The following is a 25,170-nucleotide window of genomic DNA, read 5'->3' on the forward strand; positions in this document are numbered from 1 at the left end:
AGAGAGTGGGGTGAGGAACTTGTTCCCTACCTTGAACTGGGAGCGGGACCCCTCGGGCACCGATCACACCCCGTGGCAGCACCCCCGCAGGATCCACTGAGCCTGAGAAGCCTTGCGAGGCTTTCCCTCGTGAGCGGGACCCCGGGGGCGCCTTCCGCGCTTCTGTTGTGTAGCTGTGTAGCACCCCGGTTGCCAAGGGAAAGCCCGGCGAGACGCTACTAATTGGTGCCTTTGCGCATGCCCGTCCGATGCTGTAATCCCCGGAAGGAGGGGCAAAGAAGTAAGCAGGCCCAGGAGTAAAGCGTCTGCTCTTTGAGCGAGCGCAGTGGGAGGCGGCGCCAGCCGAGCGCTAAAGCACATGCCCGCCGGAGGAGTGTCTTTGGAGTCCGGCGCTGAGGAGAGGCGCCGGGGGTTTCCACAGAGCGCCGAGAGATCTGCTCTTTCCCTCCTGCTCGAGCGCCACACTGAGGAGCTGGCCCGAGCAGGGAGGGAGTGTTTAGAGGCCCGGTAGGGGCCGGGGAAGCATCGTAATATCTGCCCTGGTGGTCCTCTGCTCGAGAGCCCCACTGAGGAGTCGGCCCGAGCGTGAGGGCCTCTCCAGCCTCAGTTCCCCGACCCCCTTCGTCTGCTGTTCCCCTTTTGAGCCTGGCGCAAGACGTTTCCAGCATAAACATACACAAGTAAGGAGGTGTACTGCAGGGGGAAGCAGCGCTAGCGCCTACAGCGAAATATATAAGGCACTGGTCGTTTTCAGCCCTGATTAATACAGGTTGGGGAGTAGCACGAAGGATCCTGCTGGTTCAGTGAAGGAATAAATTCCTTATGGAGATTGCTGATCTCTAACTAAAACTTCTGGATAAACTGAAACTCCTCATTGCAGTCAAATCTAGTCAATGTTGGGGACTGTTTGAATGTATAAATACTGAAATGAGTTAACAACCCTGAAGGTAGAGCTACTGATTATAAGTCATTTTAATGTAATGTGATGATAATTTAAAAATACTGTGTTTCTGACATTATTTGGTAATTTTAAACGTACAGATGTTTTTCCCTGACAGAATGCATTACATTGAACTGTAAATTCTAGAACCAAGAAAACAAAGAGTATATTATTTTTATAAAGCAGTACTTATTTTTCCACATTTTGGTGTAGCGTTATTTTTGTGTGTTATTGCGTGGCTTTACTGTTGGGTGGTTTGCAACCTTCACACTTTGCCTCTAGAATTGTAGGTCTTGCCCCTAGGCCAGGCTACCCTAGGTGACCTGACATCCCAGGTTCTAACAGATTGGTGCCTAGCGGTGGGATTCTGACTTGGTTGCAGCTACTCATTAGTAATTCAACGCAATACACTGACCTACACCAGGAGTTTTCTCCTTGCGGCCCTCCTAATTTGAATTTAGATTTTTCCAAATTTGTTTCTGGTGGTGGGTGGAAGTTAACCTCAGGTCACTTCTTGGTTTTCCCCTGTGTGTTAATTCTATTCCATAATAAAAGATGGAATTAAATTTTGAGGAGCTGGAATCCTACACCGTGACCCAACTCAAGGAGTGGTGTCAGCAACAGGGGGTATTCTTTAAAAAAGGTGCCAGGAAAGGGGAGTTGCTGACCAGCATAAGGGCATGGGTGGAAGCTCGTTCAAGGGAGGAACTGGACACGGAAGGGAGTGACAGGGACACTGTCCTTGAGACTGCAATGTTGTACCAAGCTGGAGGGGGGAATCTGCTAACAGGTTCCAGGACACCTTCAAGGGTGGGCAGCAGCGTCTCAGAGAGGGGTTTTACTGAAGCCGAGCTGGAAGATAGGAGGGAGGAGAGGAGAACAAGGTTGGAACTAGCTAGGATGGATATGGAGAGGGAGGACAAGAGGTTAGCTCATGAGCGAACCATTAAAGAAATGGACCTACAAGCTTTAACCTTAAAGTCTCCCAACCCAGATAATGGTGGCAGCGAAACCAAGGTGAACACCAGGGAATCCAGACCCTATTTACCCAAAGATGTCGTCGCTAGTTACACCACAGGCGATGACATTGCCAAATGGTTGGCCGCCTACGAAGTTTCTTTAAGGGCTCACGGGATCTCAGACACTCACTGGGGGGGTGGGCTGTATAAATACATGCCCCCGGCTGGCAGGGACACCTTGTTGGCTCTGGAGCCGGATGAGCAAACCCACTATCCCACGATGAAGGTGGCCCTGGTGAAGAAGTTTGGACTTACCCCTGAAAGGTACAGACAGAAATTCAGGGGAAGTCACAAACTGAGTACCCAGAATTGGGTAGACTTCTTAGACTACGCCAAGAAAGCTTTGGAGGGTTGGGTCAAGGGCAGTGAGGTTCCGTGACAATTGTAAGTGGTGCATTCGACTCGCACGAATATAGTCGAGTCTGGTATCTATGAACCGCAAATGACGAGTTTAGTGGGTGTACGCAGTTTCGCTGTGCTAACCTAAACCGTTCGTCTGTTACGTGGGTATTTCTATCTGTACCCACGGGTTCCATCTTAGATACGGCATCCATTTTGTCTCTTGCCCTCAAGTAGCCAGCGAACGGACGTTGTCCGCTTCGCGACCCTGGGACTCCCAAGATATTTGCGGAAGACACATGTCCTTTGTAAGTGTCTTTATGACAAGGGGGATGCTACTGTAAGGCAGATGGCGCCGACTCGAGGCTCATCTTGCCGCACGGACTTATTGTCTCAGCCGTGCATCTCATTAGGCACGTCCCTTTGATGCCTGTATCTTGTGTTTCCCGATACCTCCCCTTTTACACCCTTTCCGATCTCCCCACTGTTTCCCTCTTCCTCTGCACCTGTCCTTGTTCCTATTTTTCGATCTGTTTTACTGCTGATTGGAATTCGCTAATGGTGGGAAGATGGGTTTTTACAGTTGGGAACCGCCAAATGTTTCCGCACTTATGTTCCGGACCTCATGTGTTTCAAAGTGACCAAAGCGACCCCTCTGGGGGATGATGGTGGGACCCGGGTTGTAAACCTTTGTGTACCATGTTGTCTTATGGGTAAAAACTGTATAAAAGGAGCGATCCACAGAACCAATTTGAAGCAGTCTCCCCAAGTTGCACGTGGTGTACTTGTCGTGACTTCTGTGTTCCCTGCAGCAAATAAACCTTGAATCTTTGACGCCGAAGGAAGTGTCCCGTGTCTCTGTGATTCGTACGCCGGAGCAGGTTACCCACGAAGGTTTCAGGTGTTGTGCCCTGGCACCGCTGGGTCTTAAAGAACCCAGTCCTTCAGTTGGCGCCCAACGTGGGGCTGCATCAGTGGTACCGGTCCAAGCCCGACGATCGTGAGGAACTTCGTGTGAAATCTCCGAGGGAAGGTGCACCCCGCTTCATCGATCCTGTTGTCGAAATAAGTGGCCCGAAGACTTTCCCGCGAAGATTCCCGCCTCCTGACGGCTGCGACGGACTGCTGCCCTGACTGTAGACCTGTTTTGGCGCCTGGCGTAGACCTTGGTAGAGCGAGACGACTGACGGGCCTTCCTGGTGACGCCATCGATCTTTGAGTTAAGTATTTGTGGGTCGCTCCCAGAGTTCTTGGTTGTGGTTACTTAGTGGTTGCATGGTTCCATTGCATTTGTGGTTCTTGGTACTTTGTTGTGTTGTTTGACGACTGCAGCCGCCAAAAACCGAGGGTTTTGTTCTTTGCTGGGACTTGGTAAATCCCGTAACCCTTGAAGTTTGTGAAACTCGGCTAGTGTGCAAGATGCCTGGTCGTAGTACTTTGTTTAGTTGTTTCAGACCTTGTGGTATGGATTCCCGACTGGAGGACTCGTGTCCGATACCTCCGGTTGGAACTCCTACTTATGACCTGTATAGTAAGCATGGGCTAGGCCCAATTACCTTTAACGATTATTTGATTAAATACACAAAGAAGGACGGCGACCTCCGTTGGCCACCTCATGGTAGCTTCGAGGCCCCAATCTTAGATAATCTAGAGATTAAATTGTTCGAACGAATGTCAAGGCCGGCCATGTTTGATGCCTTTCGGTTGTGGCGCAAAGAAGCCCGACAGAAAGAAATCAGACAGAATAAACGTACTCAGCGAGATAATGTTGCTACCATAGTGAAGAAAGCAGAGCAGTTTCAGCGTGATAAGGAGGATAAGGATAAGGAAGTGTTTGACAGACTACAGCGTATGACTGTAGATAAATGTTATCCTGCTTTGCCTACGGAGTCGGAAAAGAAGGAAGAGGCAGTTGAGGATCCTTTAATGTCTTATCTTATGAAGTCGCCACCTCCGTACGTACAGGGTACCGCAGCTCCTGTGGTCCCTGCCGTACCTATTCTTCCGCCTATTCTTCCTCCGCCTGTTCCTCAACCTGCACCTGCCCTTCCGACTGTTCCTGCTCCTTTGTCTGTTGCTATCCCTACTTCCACATACTCCTGCTCCCGCTACTGCTCCTGTTTTGTTAACTTCTGCTGTTGCTACTGTTTCTACTCCTTCTCTTGTTATTCCTGTATCGTATACTTCTCCCTCTACTCGTAGTCGTAATTCTCCTCTTGCGGCTAGCTTCTTTCATTCGCTCGGACCTGTTCATGGGTCTGCTGGTTCCGATGGTCCTCAGAGACGTAGTCAGCTTCCTGGAAACAGAGAACGTGTTGCGCTATATAATATGGCGATGGGTTGGATGGTGAACCCTCTTAGAAGTCCACCCCGTGTTGTCCTCGAAACGTTTTGTCAATTCAATATACCAACCCAGAGATATGTGTTTAATGAAATGTGTAAGTTCCTTCATGATCAGATAGCGGCCGATGCGCCTGACGAGGTGATGGCTGCTCTGTCTGATCTTCAGCTTCAGTTCGCAAATGGACTGATAGTGGATACCAACGTTCGACGTGCTGTTGAGCGATTGCTATCTTTTCGTCCCGCTCCGATACCTCATGCATTGTTCGTTGAGGATATTGAAAAACAACCAGACGAGTCTGGCCAATTTCCCATGCGAGAAGTTCCACCGGTTTGGATACCACCTAATCCTAATGCTCAACCTCCAACGACAGTGGGGCATTTCCAGAGAGTATGGATACATCTCCCATGGAAACGCTCGGAAGTGTTACAGGTGAAGCAATCTTTGCCTGACCCTCGCAAAAATCCTACAGGGTATTACAAGGAATTATCGCAGCTCGTAGATGCTACGGTAATGAATCTTTCCGATGTCGATATGTTGTTCGGCAATGTCGTACCGCAACCGGTATGGGCTAAGATTCGGCAGGAAAATCATCCGAATGAATTAGGTGGTGATTGGGCTGCCTTTGTAGCGGCAGATGCCGGACAAGTTGGTGGTGCTAAACCCGACCAGCTGATTACTGCTCTTCCCCAACGAATAATAACATTAATGAAAACTCTTATGCCAGCTATGAGGGTAAACTGGGACAAATTGTCAGCTTGTAAGCAAAAGAAAGATGAGAGTGTTTCCGACTTCTTTACGAGGTTCGAGGAAGCATTCATTGATCATAGTGGACAGGATATGGGTACCGAGGGTGGTCAGCGATTGTTTGTGGATAAATTTGTTTCTAACCTCTTGCCCGATTTGAGCAATAAATTAAAGAATTCGGAAAGTGCATGGGCCGTTTCTACCTCTGCTCAGATATTGGCTACAGCACAATATTATGAGAATAGGGAGAAAGAGGAGAACGACCGGGCTGACAAAAAGACGAAGGAACTGAAAACTAAAGTGCTGTTGCAACAAGCGTATCCTCCGCGTTCGAATCAGAATGCATCCCAACAGAATAGATCGCAGTCGCAATCGAATCGGTCGCAGTCGCGCAATGATTCCTCCTCCCAAAGATCATCGTTAGGGTACAATCAATGTGCTTATTGTAGACAGGAGGGACACATTAAATTCAATTGCCCTGTTTTAAATGAACGGAATAGTGGTAATTCGTCTAAAGGAGGTCGTGGTGGTTCGCAGCAGGCGTCACGTGGTAGGGGTCGTGGTGCTCAGAACGATCGCTCAGATAACTCATCCAATTCTAATAATTGTTTTGATCAACGTGGATCGTCGCAAGGGCGATCTGCGCAGTAGAATGTAGACGAATATTACGTCGATCAGGGAACTGACGACAGTAATTACTAGGATAGCCAAAGACAAGGAGAGGGAGTGGTATCAGTTCCGGTTGATCAGAGAGGGCCTTACGTCGCAGTTGCTACATCGGGCGTCGTTGAGCCTTTTCTGTTGGACACTGGTGCAGCGAAAAGTTCTATCATGCATTCGAAACTCCCTGGCGCACCTTTGTCTGGCTTAACAAATGTTTCCGTTGGATTCTCTGGCGCCCCCGTTAGCAATCCAGTTTCGCGCCCTTTGCCCCTTACCATAGGGCCACGTGAGCTTCAAGCTCCGTTAATTTTGACCACTGGTTGTGGTGAAAATCTTTTGGGTCTGGATTTGCTTAAACGTTTGTATGCGACTTTGTATTGTTCTCCTGCGGGGGTAAAACTTACGTTCGGAGAGAGGGTTGTCTCTCCTATGTATTTGTCTCTCGATAAGCTTCCACCGGAATTGAGTTCTCTTCCTGCGTCTTTGTGGGCGACGGGTCCGAATGACGTGGGCCTACTTGATATCTCCCCTTATGTTGTTCAGTTGAAATCTAATGTGCGATTGCCACGTATTCCCCAGTATCGTATCTCTCTTGATGGTGAACGAGCATTGTTAGCGATCATTTATGATCTGATCGAGAAAGATGTTATTGAAGAGACTCGGGGAAACGTGTGCAATAGCCCTGTACTGCCCATTCTTAAACGTACTGATCCTTCAAAACCGCCCGTTTATCGCTTTGTTATCGATTTACGGGAGGTGAATAAAATTGTGGTTCCTCAATTCCCTGTTGTGCCTGACATCACGGCGCTACTGACTCTGATTCCAGCTTCTGCATCATGGTTTTCGGTGATTGACTTGAAAAATGCGTTTTTCAGCATCCCGATTGCCGAGGAAAGCAGAGACCTTTTCGGATTCTCTCTCGGTGGACGTAGCTTCCGGTTTAAACGCGCTCCTCAGGGCTACTGTGAAAGTCCATCGATTTACAGTCAAGCCTTGAAGGGTCAACTGGATGCGTTTACGTTGCCGGCTGGTGCGGCCTTAATCCAATACGTCGACGACTTATTGGTGGCTGCTGATACTCAGGACATGTGCAAAATTGCTACGGTGTCGTTGCTGCAACATCTCTGTGAGTTGAATCATAAGGTGTCCCCTTCTAAACTCCAATATTGTTGTCAAGAAGTAACCTATCTAGGTCACTTATTGTCAAAGGAGGGAAGGAGGTTGACCCCAGAGAGGATTGCAGCGATTGTGCGAATGGCTGTGCCAACAACCCAAAGAGATGTGCGTGCCTTTTTAGGTATCACGTCGTACTGCAGGCAGTGGATTCCTAATTTTTCATTGCTAGCGAAACCATTGGTGGCTCTTACGTGCAAGGATGTTTCAACTCCTTTACCATGGACGGAAGAATGTCAGAAAAGTTTTTCTGAATTACGTGATTCATTGTGTTCGGCTCCTGTGTTGGGTACTCCTGACTACAGTAAGCCGTTTACATTATATGTTCACGAGAGGGAAGGTTGTGCTTTGAGTGTCTTAACGCAACCTTTTGGTGGTAAACAGCGTCCATGTGCATATTTTTCCTCGACCTTGGACCCAGTAGCTAGAGCATTGCCGAGTTGTTTGAGAGCAACTGCGGCAGCTGCGGTCTCCATCCGACAATCAGCAGGATTGGTCATGGATAATATGCTTACGGTGATGGTTCCGCATGCAGTCGATACTCTTTTGAATCGTACGAAAACTCAGCACTTGACGAGTGCGAGGTTGTCTGGGTACGAGTTGACGTTATTGGCAAGTCATATTCAGATAAAGCGTTGTAATGTTCTGAACCCGGCAACTTTGTTACCGATTAGCGCAGAGTCAGATGAAGTAGCAGAACATGATTGCTACTTGAGGACAGAAGAGGAAACAAAAGGTCGAGTGGACCTTAAAAACACCCCATTGGAAGAACCAGATGGTACACTGTATGTGGATGGGTCATGTTTTAAGTTGCCGAATGGTGATGTGACTACTGCTTATGCTGTTGTAACGTTGAATACTGTTGTTGAGACTGCAAGGTTGAATCAGAATTCTGCCCAAGCTGCGGAATTGATTGCTCTCACTAGAGCATGTGTGTTAGCGAAAGGGAAACGTGTGAATGTGTTTACCGACAGCCAATACGCTTTTGGCGTCGCTCACAGTTTTGGACGATTGTGGAGAGAGAGAGGTTTCTTGACGTCGCACGGTACGAAGATTCAGCATGGCCAGCTTGTGAATGATCTTTTGGATGCATTGACGTTGCCTAAACAAGTAGCGATTGTTAAATGTAGTGCGCATCGTAAGGTGACGGATGATGTTGGTCGTGGTAATGCGTTTGCGGATGAGATTGCTAAGGAGACTGCCCGGAACCTTAGCACTCGGATGTATGTGACGAGTTCGGTTAGGTGGCCTACAGAATCGAGCATGTGTGAAAACACTATTGAAAGCGTGAAAGAAATTCAGAATGAGGCCACCGAGACTGAAAAGGCGAAGTGGAAAGAAAGCACGGGAAAGTTGGATGCGAGTGGTTGTTGGATTGATTTGTCAGATCAGAAAAGATGGATGTTGCCCGATGCGTATGTGCTGGCCGTTGTGACAATGGCGCATGGGTTAGCACATATTAGCGTGAAAGGTATTTGTAAGCTGTTGTCCCCTGTGTGGAAGAATGATGGCATTACGAAATGTGCTGAACGTCTGGTGAAGAATTGTATGGTGTGTATGATGTACAATCCTGGCAAAGGAACCCCAACTCCTCCTGGCAGTTTTGCTCCCCCTTCATGTCCCTTTGAGGTGATTCAATTGGACTTCATCCATATGGAGCGATGCAATAACCTGAAATACGTTTTAGTTGTGGTTTGCGCATTCTCCCGATGGATCGAGGCCTATCCTCTCAAAGACAATACTGCTTTGTCTACTGCGAAAATCCTACTGAAGGAATATTTTCCTCGGTATGGAATGCCTAGAGTTGTGTGGTCGGATAACGGAAGTGAGTTTGTTGGAAGTGTGATGAAGAGTGTGTGTAAGGGCCTTGGAATTAATCAAAAATTCCACAGCGCCAATCATCCCCAGTCAGCTGGATTAGTTGAGGGGTACAACGGCACCCTTAAACTAAAGCTAGCGAAGATTCAGGCTACGACTGGTCTTTCGTGGCCTGACGCTTTACCTTTAGCATTACTGTCAACTAGGGCGACTGTACACTCCCGAATAGGGCTTAGTCCCTATGAAATAGTGTTCGGCCGTCCTGCGAATGTGTGGGGGGTTCCTAGGCCAGGAATGTTCTCTGATCTTGAGTACCCAATGTTGATCGATTATCTACATGACTTGACTGCTAAACTGAGGTTAATTCACCAACAGGTTTACGACGCATTGCCGACGCAGACGGAGGGTCCAGGCCACCAGCTCCAGCCCGGAGACTGGGTGGTGACGAGAAATTTTTCACGCAAGAATAACCTGGACCCGAGGTTTACCGGACCCTATCAAGTGCTCCTGGCCACGAGGACTGCCGTTCGTCTCGAGGGACGTAAGAATTGGGTGCATGCCACCCATACCAAAAGAGTCCCCATCCCTTTGCCGGCAGACCCGTGGGTAAGGAGAGGCATTGCATCAGCTGAAACCGAAACATTGCCGGCGTTTGTGCCTTTCAGCGACGCACAGCCTGTTGGAGAATCCTCGGCGCAGCAGAAAGACACTGTTGAACAATTAGCATCAAAAGACTCAAGACCAGAACACTCAACTGATCAGCAGGACGCTGTCTCTTCAACGGATCCTTTGTTTGACGAGCAGACACGTCCCGGGAAAACCCGATACTTTTTGCGATCTCGCACTAAGGACTAATAAAAGATCCTGCTTTGCTGTATTGACAACTGCATTATCCCGTTTTCCGTGATCAGTTTTGAACATTCGTGTTACTGTAATTATTCCTGTACATATATATTGAGCTTCATTCCTTGTACTTCTTGCTTTCACAGCTGAGAGACTTTGTTCTTGCATATATACATATTGTGCATTAAAGGCCGTAGGGCCGCGCGCGTACTTCCTTCTGGATAGTAGGTCTTGACGCTAGGTTAAAGGCCGTCGGTTCCTGGGAACTCCTAGGGATTGACTATTGCTACACAGAACGAAGTGCGTCAAGAAACGTTGCGGACGGTCGTAGGGAATGGCATTCTCGAAGCTGAATGATTTGGAGGGAGCTCAGGCTCATAGACTCAAGCTGCAGCAACTCAGTCGTACCAAATGTTTTATATTCCAACTGTTTGTATTGTTTTTGACTGCTTGTGCATTATTGGCGGGTGGGGTGTATTACACGATGTCTTACTTCTTACCTTCTGCTACACCTACTCCTACTCCTGACCCTAAACTTGTCTCTACTGTTTCTCCTCATTCCTTTCACATGTTACCGGAACACGAGCAGGCTAGACGTGTAGAATTCCGCAACAATTCCTTTATTCAGCTCCTTCATCAGCATCGGTTAGTGGTTAATACTACTAATTGTTGGGTGTGTGGGTTGATGCCACATACTACGGATAAGGGAATTCCATATCTGGTGTTACCGTATAGTTCCCAAGGGTCAGCTCGAGCATTTCAAACAATGTTTCGAAGCGCACTGGGTTTCCACCCCATTCGAGAACCACGTTCCCCCTACTCTGGTCCTACCTCGTATCAAAAACCTTTGTCGATAGCAATAGAGGATTTAGATAGTGAAATCTATGATCCCTCGCTTATTCCCGAAGAAGAGATACAAGCCTATAGGGTCCTAAGTAGAGGTGAATATAGTGTGTTCACCAGAGAAAAGCAGCTTAAAAGCTCGCCTCCAATATGGGTCGTACCCCACACTGGTAATCTTTGTCTCATGGGTCGTGGCCGAAGATCGCAAGCCCGACTTGGAGCAAGTGCTTGCACTGAAAATTACATGCTGCCGATGGTCTCGTCCCCTGTGTTTTTGGCTGCCAAGGGTACATACTTTATCTGCTATGATCGTGCATATGCATGGTTGCCCGCTGACTTCATGGGCACCTGTTTCATTGCAAATCTGTTGCCTCCGACGTTCACTGTAGATGCCGATTATCATAAGACTAGAGTTGTACGAGGCGTAATTAGCGAAGAGGATACTGCCGGTCAAGAGGCAGGAGACTTTTTCAAGGGTTTCCTCCCGTTTTGGGGACCTATGGTTAATAGTAGTAACCTGAGACAGTTGACTCGAGTGGTAGAATCGACAGCTAATATTACTGCCAGTGCCCTTGGTAATATCACCACAGAACTTCAGGCGGATAGACTTATGACGTTACAAAACCGTATGGTTTTAAATGTCATCTTAGCAGATCGAGGTGGGGTATGTAAGGTGATCCATTCGAGCTGCTGCATTTTTATTCCAGATAATGCTCCAACTGTCTATCAAGCCATCTCGAGGTTGCATAAAATCTCCGAATCCATACACGTGGATGTAGGGGATTGGACGGTTTTGGGGCCTGATGTCGACTTGGGGTTGGAAGATTCTGATGATCGTCGGAGTTGTTGTAGTGTTCCTGTTCACGTGTTGCCTTTGTGTGCAGTGTGGTCCTGCCTTATGTGGCCTCTGTGCTACAACGTGTATGAGACAGCCGCCTGTTACCAATGGGACTCGGTTGGACAGAGCTATGCTACAGCAACATCTCGATGGTCTGATGAATATCGAATATGATTCCGACTAGTGCTTGCCTACATGAGGGCAAAAGGAGCGTCTGAGGTTCCGTGACAATTGTAAGTGGTGCATTCGACTCGCACGAATATAGTCGAGTCTGGTATCTATGAACCGCAAATGACAAGTTTAGTGGGTGTACGCAGTTTCGCTGTGCTAACCTAAACCGTTCGTCTGTTACGTGGGTATTTCTATCTGTACCCACGGGTTCCATCTTAGATACGGCATCCATTTTGTCTCTTGCCCTCAAGTAGCCAGCGAACGGACGTTGTCCGCTTCGCGACCCTGGGACTCCCAAGATATTTGCGGAAGACACATGTCCTTTGTAAGTGTCTTTATGACGAGGGGGATGCTACTGTAAGGCAGATGGCGCCGACTCGAGGCTCATCTTGCCGCACGGACTTATTGTTCAGCCGTGCATCTCATTAGGCACGTCCCTTTGATGCCTGTATCTCGTGTTTCCCGATACCTCCCCTTTTACACCCTTTCCGATCTCCCCACTGTTTCCCTCTTCCTCTGCACCTGTCCTTGTTCCTATTTTTCGATCTGTTTTACTGCTGATTGGAATTCGCTAATGGTGGGAAGATGGGTTTTTACAGTTGGGAACCGCCAAATGTTTCCGCACTTATGTTCCGGACCTCATGTGTTTCAAAGTGACCAAAGCGACCCCTCTGGGGGATGATGGTGGGACCCGGGTTGTAAACCTTTGTGTACCATGTTGTCTTATGGGTAAAAACTGTATAAAAGGAGCGATCCACAGAACCAATTTGAAGCAGTCTCCCCAAGTTGCACGTGGTGTACTTGTCGTGACTTCTGTGTTCCCTGCAGCAAATAAACCTTGAATCTTTGACGCCGAAGGAAGTGTCCCGTGTCTCTGTGATTCGTACGCCGGAGCAGGTTACCCACGAAGGTTTCAGGTGTTGTGCCCTGGCACCGCTGGGTCTTAAAGAACCCAGTCCTTCAGCAGCGAGGTGAAGGATTATGAGGGGCTGTACGATCTATTTTTGAAAGAACACCTCCTCGAGAAATGTCTTCCCGAGCTGCGCCAACACCTGGTGGACAGCAAGCTGACCAATCCCCGGAAGCTTGCAGAGGAGGCGGACACTTGGGCAAGTACCCGGGTGTCCTCAAAGGGGACTGGAGGGGATTCTCAAAAAGCCGGACAGGGCGACCCCCAGAAGAAGGAGGGGGGAGATAAGAAGAAGGAGTTCTCCAAAGGTCCCCAAAATAACTTCCACGGAAAGGGAGCAGGTTTCACCCCTAGGGCAAACCCGCCCAGAAACCCTAATCCTGGCCAAAGCCAGCAGCCAAGGGTTCTCCACTGTTTTGAATGTGGTGGTGTTGGACATTATAAGGGGGATGTCAGATGCCCAAAGAGACCACCCCCTCCCACCGGAGGAAAGTCACCGGGAGTAGCTAGTGTAGCGCTCGAGGAGGAGTTGCCCTTAGATAAGGGGGGTGAGTGGGCGGGTGTCACCTTAGTGTCCCTGGGAGAACGGGAGATGGTTCCAAAGATCCAGGTGCCCCCAAATACTACAAAGTATGGGCAATGGGTCACCATCAATGGCCAGAGAGGGGAGGCTCTGAGAGATACAGGAGCCAGTATGACTATGGTGAGAAGTCAACTGGTGTCTCCAGAGCAGGTTGTTCCTAATGTACTCCACCCCGCCGCGATGGCTGACGGCAGAATGGGCCACTATCCAGTGGCTGAGGTTCCCTTTGAGTGGGAGGGGGTTGCAGGTTCACTTCGAGTTGCCGTAAGCCCTGCCGTGCCAGTCGATTGTCTGTTGGGGAATGACATGGAACACAACACTTGGAGAGAGGTGGAATACCGGACGCATTCTGCGATGCTGGGTACACCTGACTGGGCCTGTGCAAGCACACGGTCTGCGACTGCCCGGAGAGGGAGTTTGCCTGGGTTGGAGCCTGGAACAATGGCCCAACCCGCTGCTAAAAAGGGACAGACCCGGAGACAGGGAGAGCCTGCTCCGGCTTCCCCACCCCATGTGACAGATCGGCCACCTGCGGTGGTGGACCAGGAGTCCGTGGAGGGGGAAGTAGACTCTCTGGAGGATTTACCCATCCCTGCTGAGTGGCATGTGGAGGGAGGTCCTACCAGAGAGGAATTCTGTAAGGGGCAGAGGGAGTGCCCCACCCTTGAGGGACTGAGGCGACAGGCTGAAGCCCAAGCAGCAGGTGATGTTACGGGACACAACCATATTTACTGGGAGGATGGACTCCTTTACAGTGAACCCAAGGTACCCTTGCCTGGTTCATCAAGGGCCTTGGTAGTCCCGCAACAATACCGAGCCTTTCTTTTGGAATTGGCTCATGCTATTCCCCTGGCAGGACACTTAGGCCAGGACAAGACCTTTGCACGGCTTGTCCTCCACTTTTACTGGCCTCAGATGAAAGTGGCATCCAACACTTACTGTCGGACATGTGTAACCTGCCAGGCCAGTGGGAAAACAGGGGTGAAGCTGAAGGCTCCCCTGGAACCACTTCCTGTCGTTAGCACACCCTTTGAGAGGGTGCGCATCGACATTGTAGGGCCTTTAGATCCACCAACCACAGCTGGTCACAGGTTCATCCTGGTCCTGGTGGATCATGCCACACGGTACCCAGACGCAATTCCTCTGAGGACAGTCACTGTACCTGTGGTGGCTAGAGCCCTAATGGGGATCTTTACCCGAGTGGGATTTCCCAAGGAAGTTGTGTCCGACAGGGGGACCAACTTCATGTCAGCTTACATGCGGGCAATGTGGAAGGAGTGTGGAGTGACCTACCGGTTCACCACTCCTTATCACCCCCAGTCCAATGGACTGGTTGAGAGGTTTAATAAGACCTTGAAGGGCATGATCAGAAGTCTGCCCGAAAGCCTGCGGAGGAAATGGGACGTCCTCCTACCCTGTTTGCTCTTTTCCTACAGGGAAGTGCCCCAGAAGGGAGTGGGCTTCAGCCCCTTTGAGCTTCTATATGGGCACCCTGTACGCGGTCCTCTCAGCCTGGTGAAGGAAGGTTGAGAGAAATCTCCCAGGAAACCCCCCCAGGATGTGGTGAGCTACATGCTGGCCTTCAGGAGCCAAATGGCGAAGTTGTGGAAGCAAGCTTCTGACAACTTGGAGGCCAGCCAGGCAGTCATAAAGGAGTGGTATGACCACAATGCTCACCAGGTGGAATTGGAGCCTGGCCAGAAAGTGTGGGTGATGGAGCCTGGAGAGCTTAGTGCCCTCCAGGATCGCTGGACAGGCCCCTTTGAAGTGTTGGAGAAGAAGGGTAAGGCCACATACCTGGTGGACCTTAAGACCCCTCGACAGCCCCTACGGGTGCTGCATGCCAACCGTCTCAAACCCCACCATGAGAGGCCCGAAGTCATGTTGATGATGGTGACTGACGGGGAAGAGGAAGCGGAAAGCGAACCTCTCCCAGATCTATTTTCGTCTCAAGAGAAGGATGGGTCAGTGGAGGGAGTGATTCTCTCTCCCACTCTAACTCCTGAGCAACAGGAGGACTGCCGCCAGATCCGGGAGCAGTTCTCTACGTTGTTCTCCCTTGTCCCGGGAAGGACTCACCTGTGTACCCATGATGTGGACACAGGGGACAGCCCACCAGTGAAGTCAAAGACCTACCGGCTGTCCGACAAGGTGAAGGCTAGCATCCATGGAGAGGTTGCCAAGATGCTAGAGCTGGGAGTCATTGAACCTTCTAACAGCCCTTGGTCCAGTCCGGTGGTGCTCGTGCCAAAAGCCGCGCCACCAGGCACCACACCTGAACTGAGGTTCTGTGTGGATTACCGAGGGCTGAACTCAGTGACAAAGACTGATGCTCATCCGATCCCTAGGGCGGATGAATTAATTGACCGGCTAGGAGCTGCCCAATATCTGAGTACCTTTGACCTCACTTCAGGGTACTGGCAGATCTCCTTGACAGATGGAGCAAGGGAAAGGTCAGCCTTCTCCACGCCTGAGGGACACTTCCAGTTCCGTGTGATGCCCTTTGGGCTCAAGAACGCCCCTGCCACATTTCAGCGGCTGGTGAAACAGGTCCTCTCTGGGATGGAGAGTTTCTCTGCTGCTTACTTGGATGACATTGCTGTCTTCAGTAGCAGTTGGGAGGACCCTTTGCAGCATCTGCAAGCAGTTCTCCAGGCCCTGAAACAAGCTGGATTGACAATCAAGGCCAGCAAATGCCAGATTGGGCAGGGGTCGGTTGTGTACCTTGGACACTTGGTGGGTAGGGGGACTGTGCAGCCCCTGCAGGCGAAGATTGAGGCAATCATGGCCTGGGAACCCCCCAAGACACAGACTGAGGTCCGAGCTTTCCTGGGCCTCACAGGTTACTACCGTCGCTTTGTGAAGGGGTATGGCACTATTGTAGCGCCCCTCACAGAGCTCACCTCGAAGAAACAACCTCGACGGGTAGTTTGGACGGGAGCTTGTCAGCAAGCTTTCGAGAAATTGAAGCAGGCGATGTGTGCGGCACCGGTCCTGAAGGCCCCAGACTTCTCCAAGGAGTTCATTGTCCAAACAGATGCATCAGAACATGGCATTGGAGCAGTGTTATCTCAACTAAATGAAGAGGGCCTGGATCAGCCTGTAGTCTTCTTATCCAGGAGACTGCTTCCCCGGGAACAGAAGTGGAGTGCAATTGAGAGGGAAGCTTTTGCGGTGGCGTGGGCTCTGAAGAAGCTGCGGCCATACCTCTTTGGCTCGCACTTCCTGGTTCAGACTGACCACCGACCCCTTCGTTGGCTGATGCAAATGAAGGGGGAAAATCCCAAGCTGTTGAGGTGGTCCATCTCCCTACAGGGAATGGACTTCCGGGTGGAACATCGACCTGGAGTGGACCACGCCAATGCAGACGGTCTCTCCAGGTATTTCCGCCTTAGTGATGAGGACTCCCAAGGGGTTGGGTAGTTCTCCCCACTTTCAGCTGGGGGGGACGCGTGTTAGACCTGTCTGGCTTTTTGGCGTAGTCCCTCCTATTTATTATTTATTTTGTCCCCTTTTTGCCCTTCATATCCTTAATAATTTTTGTCCACTGAGTTTTTCTAGGTGTTGGTCAAGGGGATAGGTGTTCTTTTCCCCCCTCATAATTTTTCACCTCAGGCCCAGAGGCCTGTTCTGACAGGAAAAGTTGGAACCACACAAAATGGTGGCTACCAACTGCCCTAACTGTCACACTCAGAACTTGGCCATAGCCTAGCATAGGGCGTTCTAGAACCTTCTGGTCCATTCTGGACCACTGAGGGTCAGCCTATATAAGGCGGAATGCGGAGCAGCCATTTTGTCTGTCAGTGAGGGGCAGCTAGAGTGAAGGCTGAGGTCTGGTAGGGGTAGGAACCTGAAGGGTGGTTTATTCTACAAGGGTAGCCCTCTGTCAAGGCTTTCCACCTCTCATTTCCTGTTGTCCTAGCCAAGTTAGTTCATCCTGCTGATCCTGGACAGATAGGTGAAGGGGTTAATTTCAGTAGTCTTGGAAGCTGAGGAGAACCCTGTCCTGGGAGCTGAACTACGAGTTCCCCTGTGCCCCTAGTCTGTCCAGTAAGGAGGGATAGGGGATTAGTGCTGAGGAAGAGTTCTGTGGCTTTATTCTGAAGGAGCCCTCCTGCTTATTCCCCCCTCCTCGCTATAGTGTGGAAAGGAATTACTTCCACTGGACAATCTCAAGTTTTCCTCACCACTGACTGATCTTGTGTCGTGTGGCAAGGCTCCCCACCTGTTAGGTAGAGAGAGTGGGGTGAGGAACTTGTTCCCTACCTTGAACTGGGAGCGGGACCCCTGGGGCACCGATCACGCTCCGTGGCAGTGCCCCCGCAGGATCCACTGAGCCTGAGAAGCCTTGCGAGGCTTTCCCTCATGAGCGGGACCCCGGGGGCGCCTTCCGCGCTTCTGTTGTGTAGCTGTGTAGCACCCCGGTTGCCAAGAGAAAACCCGGTGAGACGCTACTAATTGGCGCCTTCGCGCATGCCCGTCCGATGCTGTAATCCCCGGAAGGAGGGGCAAAGAAGTAAGCAGGCCCAGGAGTGAAGCTTCTGCTCTTCGAGCGAGCGCAGTGGGAGGCGGCGCCAGCCGAGCGCTACAGCGCATGCCTGCCGGAGGCGTGTCTTTGGAGTCCGGCGCTGAGGAGAGGCGCCGGGGGTTTCCACAGAGCGCCGAGAGATCTGCTCTTTCCCTCCTGCTCGAGTGCCACACTGAGAAGCTGGCCCGAGCAGGGAGGGAGTGTTTAGAGGCCCGGTAGGGGCCGGGGAAGCATCGTAATATCTGCCCTTGTGGTCCTCTGCTCGAGAGCCCCACTGAGGAGTCGGCCCGAGCGTGAGGGCCTCTCCAGCCTCAGTTCCCCGACCCCCTTCGTCTGCTGTTCCCCTTTTGAGCCTGGCGCAAGACGTTTCCAGCATAAACATACACAAGTAAGGAGGTGTACTGCAGGGGGAAGCAGCGCTAGCGCCTACAGCGAAATAAATAAGGCACTGGTCGTTTTCAGCCCTGATTAATACAGGTTGGGGAGTAGCACGAAGGATCCTGCTGGTTCAGTGAAGGAATAAATTCCTTATGGAGATTGCTGATCTCTAACTAAAACTTCTGGATAAACTGAAACTCCTCATTGCAGTCAAATCTAGTCAATGTTGGGGACTGTTTGAATGTATAAATACTGAAATGAGTTAACAACCCTGAAGGTAGAGCTACTGATTATAAGTCATTTTAATGTAATGTGATGATAATTTAAAAATACTGTGTTTCTGACATTATTTGGTAATTTTAAACGTACGGATGTTTTTCCCTGACAGAATGCATTACATTGAACTGTAAATTCCAGAACCAAGAAAACAAAGAGTATATTATTTTTATAAAGCAGTACTTATTTTTCCACATTTTGGTGTAGCGTTATTTTTGTGTGTTATTGCGTGGCTTTACTGTTGGGTGGTTTGTAACCTTCACACTGTGCCTCTAGAATTGTAGGTCTTGCCCCTAGGCCAGGCTACCCTAGGTGACCTGACATCCCAGGTTCTAACAACCCCTATTTGAAAACTCAAGAATTTCTACATTGCGAGCAAGAATGTGCTCTGTCCACTGAGATTCTGCCTCTAGAACTGTACAAATATATAATTTATACAGACTGATCAGCACAGCCCGCAATTGGGGGTAAACAAGCTTATAGTGCTGCATGCGCGATCGTTAAAGGTCGCTGGCGCGATGGTAAATTCCGACCTATGGTCACAAAAACGCAATCTCTCAGAGATTGTACAGCTCAGTGAGCTGAACTACAAGCATTCAAGATGGCGCTTGAAAATACTGATCGCGAATTCCCCGTACTCATAGTGGCCGATTCCGATTTGGTAAAATCCGGTACGAATAGCCATACAGAGCATTTTTCCCATACGAATCGTACCCTCGAATGTCCCCGTACGTACGATGTAGTATGATGCGTATCCAAAGCCCGTACAACTCAATAATCCGTATGAATGGCATTCGGAACACGCAGTACGTGATGTCCGGACGGATCATAGCAACATTTTCCGACCCAGCAAGTACGATTCGTCTAGTCAGCACTCCGTATGACTCCGTATGACTCTTTTTCTACGGGAGCTCAAAACGTCCGGAAAAGCAGAATTTGACCCGAAATGCGTACAAAATGGACCCCCGGGTACGGTTAGTACACCCAATGATCGTAGGGGTACGGTTCATACCCCAACGATCATGAGGTGTACAAACTGTACACCTGCAATCATGCGGTGTACGAACCGTAACTGGGGGTCAGTTTTTTACGCATTTTGAGTTGAATTCAGAAGTATTTTTCTCCTACGGATCGTACTACGCGATTCGGACGGATTTGTACAATTCGTACGAAAAGGGCTACAAATTCGAATCGTCGTACGGATTAGTTTCCCGAATCCCCATAGTGTGTGATTCATATTACTGCATGCAATCTTACAATGAATACTTGCAGAATTGGATTCAAAACGGTTTCAAAGACGCAAAAGGTGGCACAATCAAGCATAGGTTGCTTTGGGAACAAGTAGTTCAATTACAGAAAAAACTACAAAAGACTCAAGCGATCCATACACTGAGTCATCAAGGTGATGGCGTTCACATTGAAGTGAATTAATTGGCTGATGAAGCCGCGAAAGGCTGCTGTGCAAACTGCTTATGTAGCTGCAATCACTCGTTCTAAAACAAAAATAGACAGCAAAAAAATGCAGGATGTCGCCGCTTCCAAAAAAGATAGCTGTAAAACGTTACCAAAATGCTTTCCACTCAAATACTCATATATAACTGATGCAAATAATGTTCCTTTTGCTCGAATCCCTGGAGAGGGGATAGAGTAATTCCAAACATGGAACATAGATTGATTTTAGCATCACATGAATGGCTCGCCTCTGCACATGCAGGTGTTTATGCCACAGTATCATTATGAAAACAGAGATACTGGTGGCCGCGCATGAGGAAACAGACCATAAACTACGTTTTGGAATGTGAAATGCCCGGCACAGACACCCCTTTTAATTTCAGATAAACCATTAGCATGCATTCACCTGGATCACTGCGGTCCCTTACAGAGGGATGGTAACTATAAATATATCATGGTCGCAGTGGATTCATGCTCAAGATTCAATTGGATGTGGCCTCAGCGCTCTGCTGATACCCGAAATGTTATAAAAGATTTGCGAGTCTTTATCGGCACATACGCATTCAGCACGCTACATTCTGACCAGGGTCCTGCGTTTAGCTCCAAAGCTTACAAAGAGGCCATGGCCAATCTGGGCGTTGCATTGCCGTATTCAAGTCCATTCCATCCTGAGGGAAATTGTGTAGTGGAAAGAAAAAACCGGGACATGAAGCAATCTATAACAGCTAGTGTATTAGGCTCGGGTGACAGATGGGTCAAACATCTATTAAGTGTCCAACGTAGTCTAAATAATTTGCTGAGAAATTCTCTGGGTGAAATCACTCCATACGAAATCCTTTTTGGTGCTAGAATGCTTGTCCAGGACCTTTATCGTCACACGTCAGTGGTAGAACAAAAACCCTTTGATATTAAAGACCGTTTGGCTGTTTTGCAGGACTTAAATGAAACAAGGAGAAGTCAAAGCAACACATTACAGAAGCCAACGACCACTGAAGGAGAACCGCCCATCCCAGCAAGGCCTGCCTGGATTCCAAAGATTGGGGATCTAGTCAGAGAAAAGATTGTGGATAAGAAGGAATTTGGGATTTCTTACAGACAACCAGTACCTGTGCTAGCAATCCACAGATCAAGAACAGTGTTACTGCCGCCCCTTGCTGGAAGAAAGGAGAACAGAATCATATCTATCGACTTGGTCAAACCACATTATGTGGCCAATCATAAGTAGTAGGCCCAGTGGACTCCAAAGATGTAGCAGATGACCGAATCTTGCTACTATCCAAGAGGTTCAAACTGAGAGACTCATCACCTTTGAAGAATCTGCAGTTCGAAAGGAAGGACTAAGATCTAAAGCTATGGAACTTGAGCCTCTTGAGATCCAAATAAGAGTTTGTCAAGAAACTCCTGTCTACAATGATGTAGCATCTGACTATACTAAGATGACAAAGGATCCGGTAGCTCCAGTGATTTCAAGTAATCCTGATGCAATACCTACAATTGACAGAACTGCATCTGGCTATTTCATTAACTTTGATACATTTTCTGAGGATCCCAGTGAGCCTAAAACGCCGCCAGCAAATAAAACTTTCAAAAAACAAGCAACAGAACTTTTTCATCTACTTGGAAAAACTTATTTGGTTTCACCATGGGATGGGTTGAACTTAGGATTGTGTTAGGCGTACTTTTTCTCCTACTTTGGCTAATTCTTGTATTAAGTTTGCTGATAAATGTAAAATATAGTAAAATGGACACAGCAAGTAAGAACATCAACTTACTGCTCAAGCCACACATATCATCTTATCTTGAACAAAGAGACTTGACATCAGTGAACATCACAGCCGTTCCTATACCTGGTGGTATAGCATGGGACAGGATGATTATGACATCTTTGGCCCTGCAGAGCTGTTGAAGATTCCACATCAATTCAAGGTTTCCTTGAGTGACTTTGTTTCACCAAGCACATTTTCTGATGATTGGGGCTTTGAGACTGTTAATAATATGATGTCAGACTTAGAGATATTTGCAAAATGTTCAAAACATGAATACTTAGAAGGTTCATCAGATTATGAACAAATGTACTGTTATAATCACTATGGTCATCATTATTTGCACAAATCTGCAAACCCTGGAAATGTTTAAACTTTTAATCAATGGGAACATTGTCCAACGCCACCAAAGGGTAGCTCAAAAACATTCTATGAAAAATGTCCATACTTCTCAGGTTTTAATGTCTCAAATCCGGAAACATTTTACTTTAATCATGTTAATAAGACAGGAATGAAAAGTATGTTGACTAATACTAAGCACATTTATTCTGCAGCCTTTTATGCCCAGCTGTCCTCATTAGGTTTTGACTTTTGGAGCAACAACATTAAAACAAAAACTGTCTGGGGCACAAAAGACTGGCAGGTGCAGGGAATAGAAGCTTTATTTTGAGACTGCATTATCTCTGAACAAATAATGTTTTTGAACGACATTGTGCAACAGACATCCTGTCTTGGTCAAGCCAAGATAAAAGATTTGAACAAATTGTCCTTACCTACACCTACACCTGATAGTAAAAACACTATAGAAGGAGGGGTCGATGTAAAAACAATTTTACTTAAAAACAGACATGAACAACTGTCAAAATAGATTCCTGAATAAGACACTAGGGTTTACGCTCACTAGGTCAGATCCAAGATATGTCTAGAGACAACATACAGGGATAGTAACAACGTACAGTGTAGGAAAACTGTGCCTTGACTAGCCACAAAAATCCATACTAACAGAGGAAAAACAACACTTATCTTTACTTAAAGATAGCGTTGATTTTAGGGACTTCTTACATGGTCCTGCGAAACGGCATCATAAACGTTTTATATACACTGCTATATATGCCACTTATAATGAAGCTTGGACAGCGACACAAGCAGAGACTGCCGAACGAATACGAGAAAATGATCGTATTAATTTAGAGAAAGCTCTCTCTTTAGTTGACAATAAGTTAACGACTCTGTCATCCCGGATTTATTCTTTGGACAGCATAGTATCCTCTGCCATAGACATAATGGAACAAGACTTGCTCATGCTACAGCATAGACAGTCAAATTGCACTCTATAATGCTTTTAGGCTGGACATTACAAAATCTTTGTTCTGGATATGTGCCATGGCATCTAATCAACACCACGTCATTGTTTTCTGTATTTATCCTTACAGATAAACACATCACTTTGTCACAAAAAGGAGCAGACTATACGGTGTGAGCATTGAGAAGCTGGAAAGATTACCATTAACTGTTTCAGAAAAACCTGCAACAGAATGGCTAATACACAGACCAATCACTCTGCATGTCACAATTTTCCATTTTCTTTTTTTTCTTTTAATTTTTTGAAACCTTTATTGTGCACAATCAGCAAACAAATACGGGCCCACAACCACCTGGCCGGCCGCGAAACTTTAAGCACTGTTGCAAGCTATACGGTATTTCGGCAGTATAGCGATACTACTAAGCAATCATTTAGAGGTACACTAGACCATACTGTACTGCCGATATGCAGGAGGAGTGAGTTAATTTTAAATTTTAAAAGACATTTGCAAAAATTAGGTCCAGGAGAGCCATAGTCCAGTCAGTCTCACTACAGAACAGGTATGCAGCGATCAGCAGGCGAGTCCCATGAGACAAAGGGAACGTTGCAATCAAATTAGCGGCATCGCAGAGCTTACGACAGGATAATTAAGCAAGCAGTACGTCGAATGCCGACACGAGCCCACCCAGCTTCAAACCAAACTATAGCCCAAGGACAGAAATGAGACGAGAAAAAGTTGAAGAAAGGAAAATGTAAGGCCCATAGAAACAAAAAAACGGACATATAAATCCCCCCACCCTACACGCATGCAGAGGCTACGGCCTACCCCCCCCCTTGCAGTGTGTCTGTCGCCCATTAGAGTACCCGAAATATAGAAACAAGAGATAGGAAAGAAAGAAGAAAGAAGAGAGAAGAACATCCTAGAAAGCCGGAGGAGGGCCAAGTTCAATTATTCCCGGTCAATCCCGCCATGCAATCTACCTCCACCCCATAAAGAGGATAAACAATAGCAACCTCAATTACAGTGTTAAATGGGGCGAGACATTCCGGTTCGCACAGTCCAACGTGTATTAAAAGTGTTCCAAACCAAGTCCCCGCCAGCCTGTCAGTCCCGGTCATACAATGGAGTTTCTCAGCCCTGGCCAGAACGCGACAGTCCCCCTAGACATGGCGTCCGAGGAGGGCCCGATCCAAACAAAGCCGGAGAACAAAATGGCCACCATCGAAAAAGAAGGGAGAGGTAGGGACAAAATGGACGTCTCCAGGCATCAGCCGAGCCGCAGGCAAGCAGGAGGAGCACCCCCAGACACACAAGACGACATCCATTCCAACGCTGGGAGAAAGGTACTTGCGAGGCAGCAGGTTCAAGGCGATACAGTGTCAGCAAGAACGGAGGTTGGGTAGACAACAACATCCCCACAGACAAAGTCTTGATCCCCGTCAAAATCTGAAACATTGTATCGCCATTAGAGCTGCCGGGCGGCCATTCACGGGATTCGTGGCAGCGAGAGATAATCCTCACCTCCCCTTCCTCACTGGGCACTTCGATATCCCCCTCAGCGACTGACAAAGTCAAATCAGTGCAGCGCTGGAAATTGGCCGGTCGGACCCGTTCTAACCGATGTGCTATGTCATCCAGCCGTTCGCCCATCTTACAGGAGAGTGCACCCCATTCAGTCCTGAGCTCGACAAGTGCAGCAAAAATTTCCCCGCAGGTCCACACTTTTCCATTTTCAATATTGTTTGAAACATAAACCAGCTGGCGTATATGAAAGGTTGGGTAAAGAATACATTAGGTCAACCTAGGAATTACCATATACACACAGATGTTGGAGTGGGGGGAAATAAGTATTTTTTAGTGGTACAAACTGCAAGAGCGCACTGAGCGGTACACTTTTATGTCAGGGTATTAAATTACATGGAGCCTGTGAAGGTTCTTCGACCAACACCCAGGTTTGGTGTGGCTGAGGTATGATACGGGATGAATGATAATACTGTGAAAATCATATGTAACGGGGGAACCAGTAGGAACCTTGTGGCCCTACATTGGTAGTGTGTATGTGTATGCCGTTACATGTTAACGTGATTGGGACCACTATACGTGGATATACACACGTCCGCTACATTGGTGGCTGCAGGTATGCCAACGAGTGGCACCCACCAGGTAAAATTTGTTGTTCACTGAACAATCATATAACAATCGAATAACAATTTCTATGGGCAATCACTAATCAGTGTCAGT

The sequence above is a fragment of the Lissotriton vulgaris genome, chromosome 8 (genome assembly GCF_964263255.1).
Source record: "Lissotriton vulgaris chromosome 8, aLisVul1.2, whole genome shotgun sequence".
NCBI classification, from domain to species: Eukaryota; Metazoa; Chordata; class Amphibia; order Caudata; family Salamandridae; genus Lissotriton; species Lissotriton vulgaris.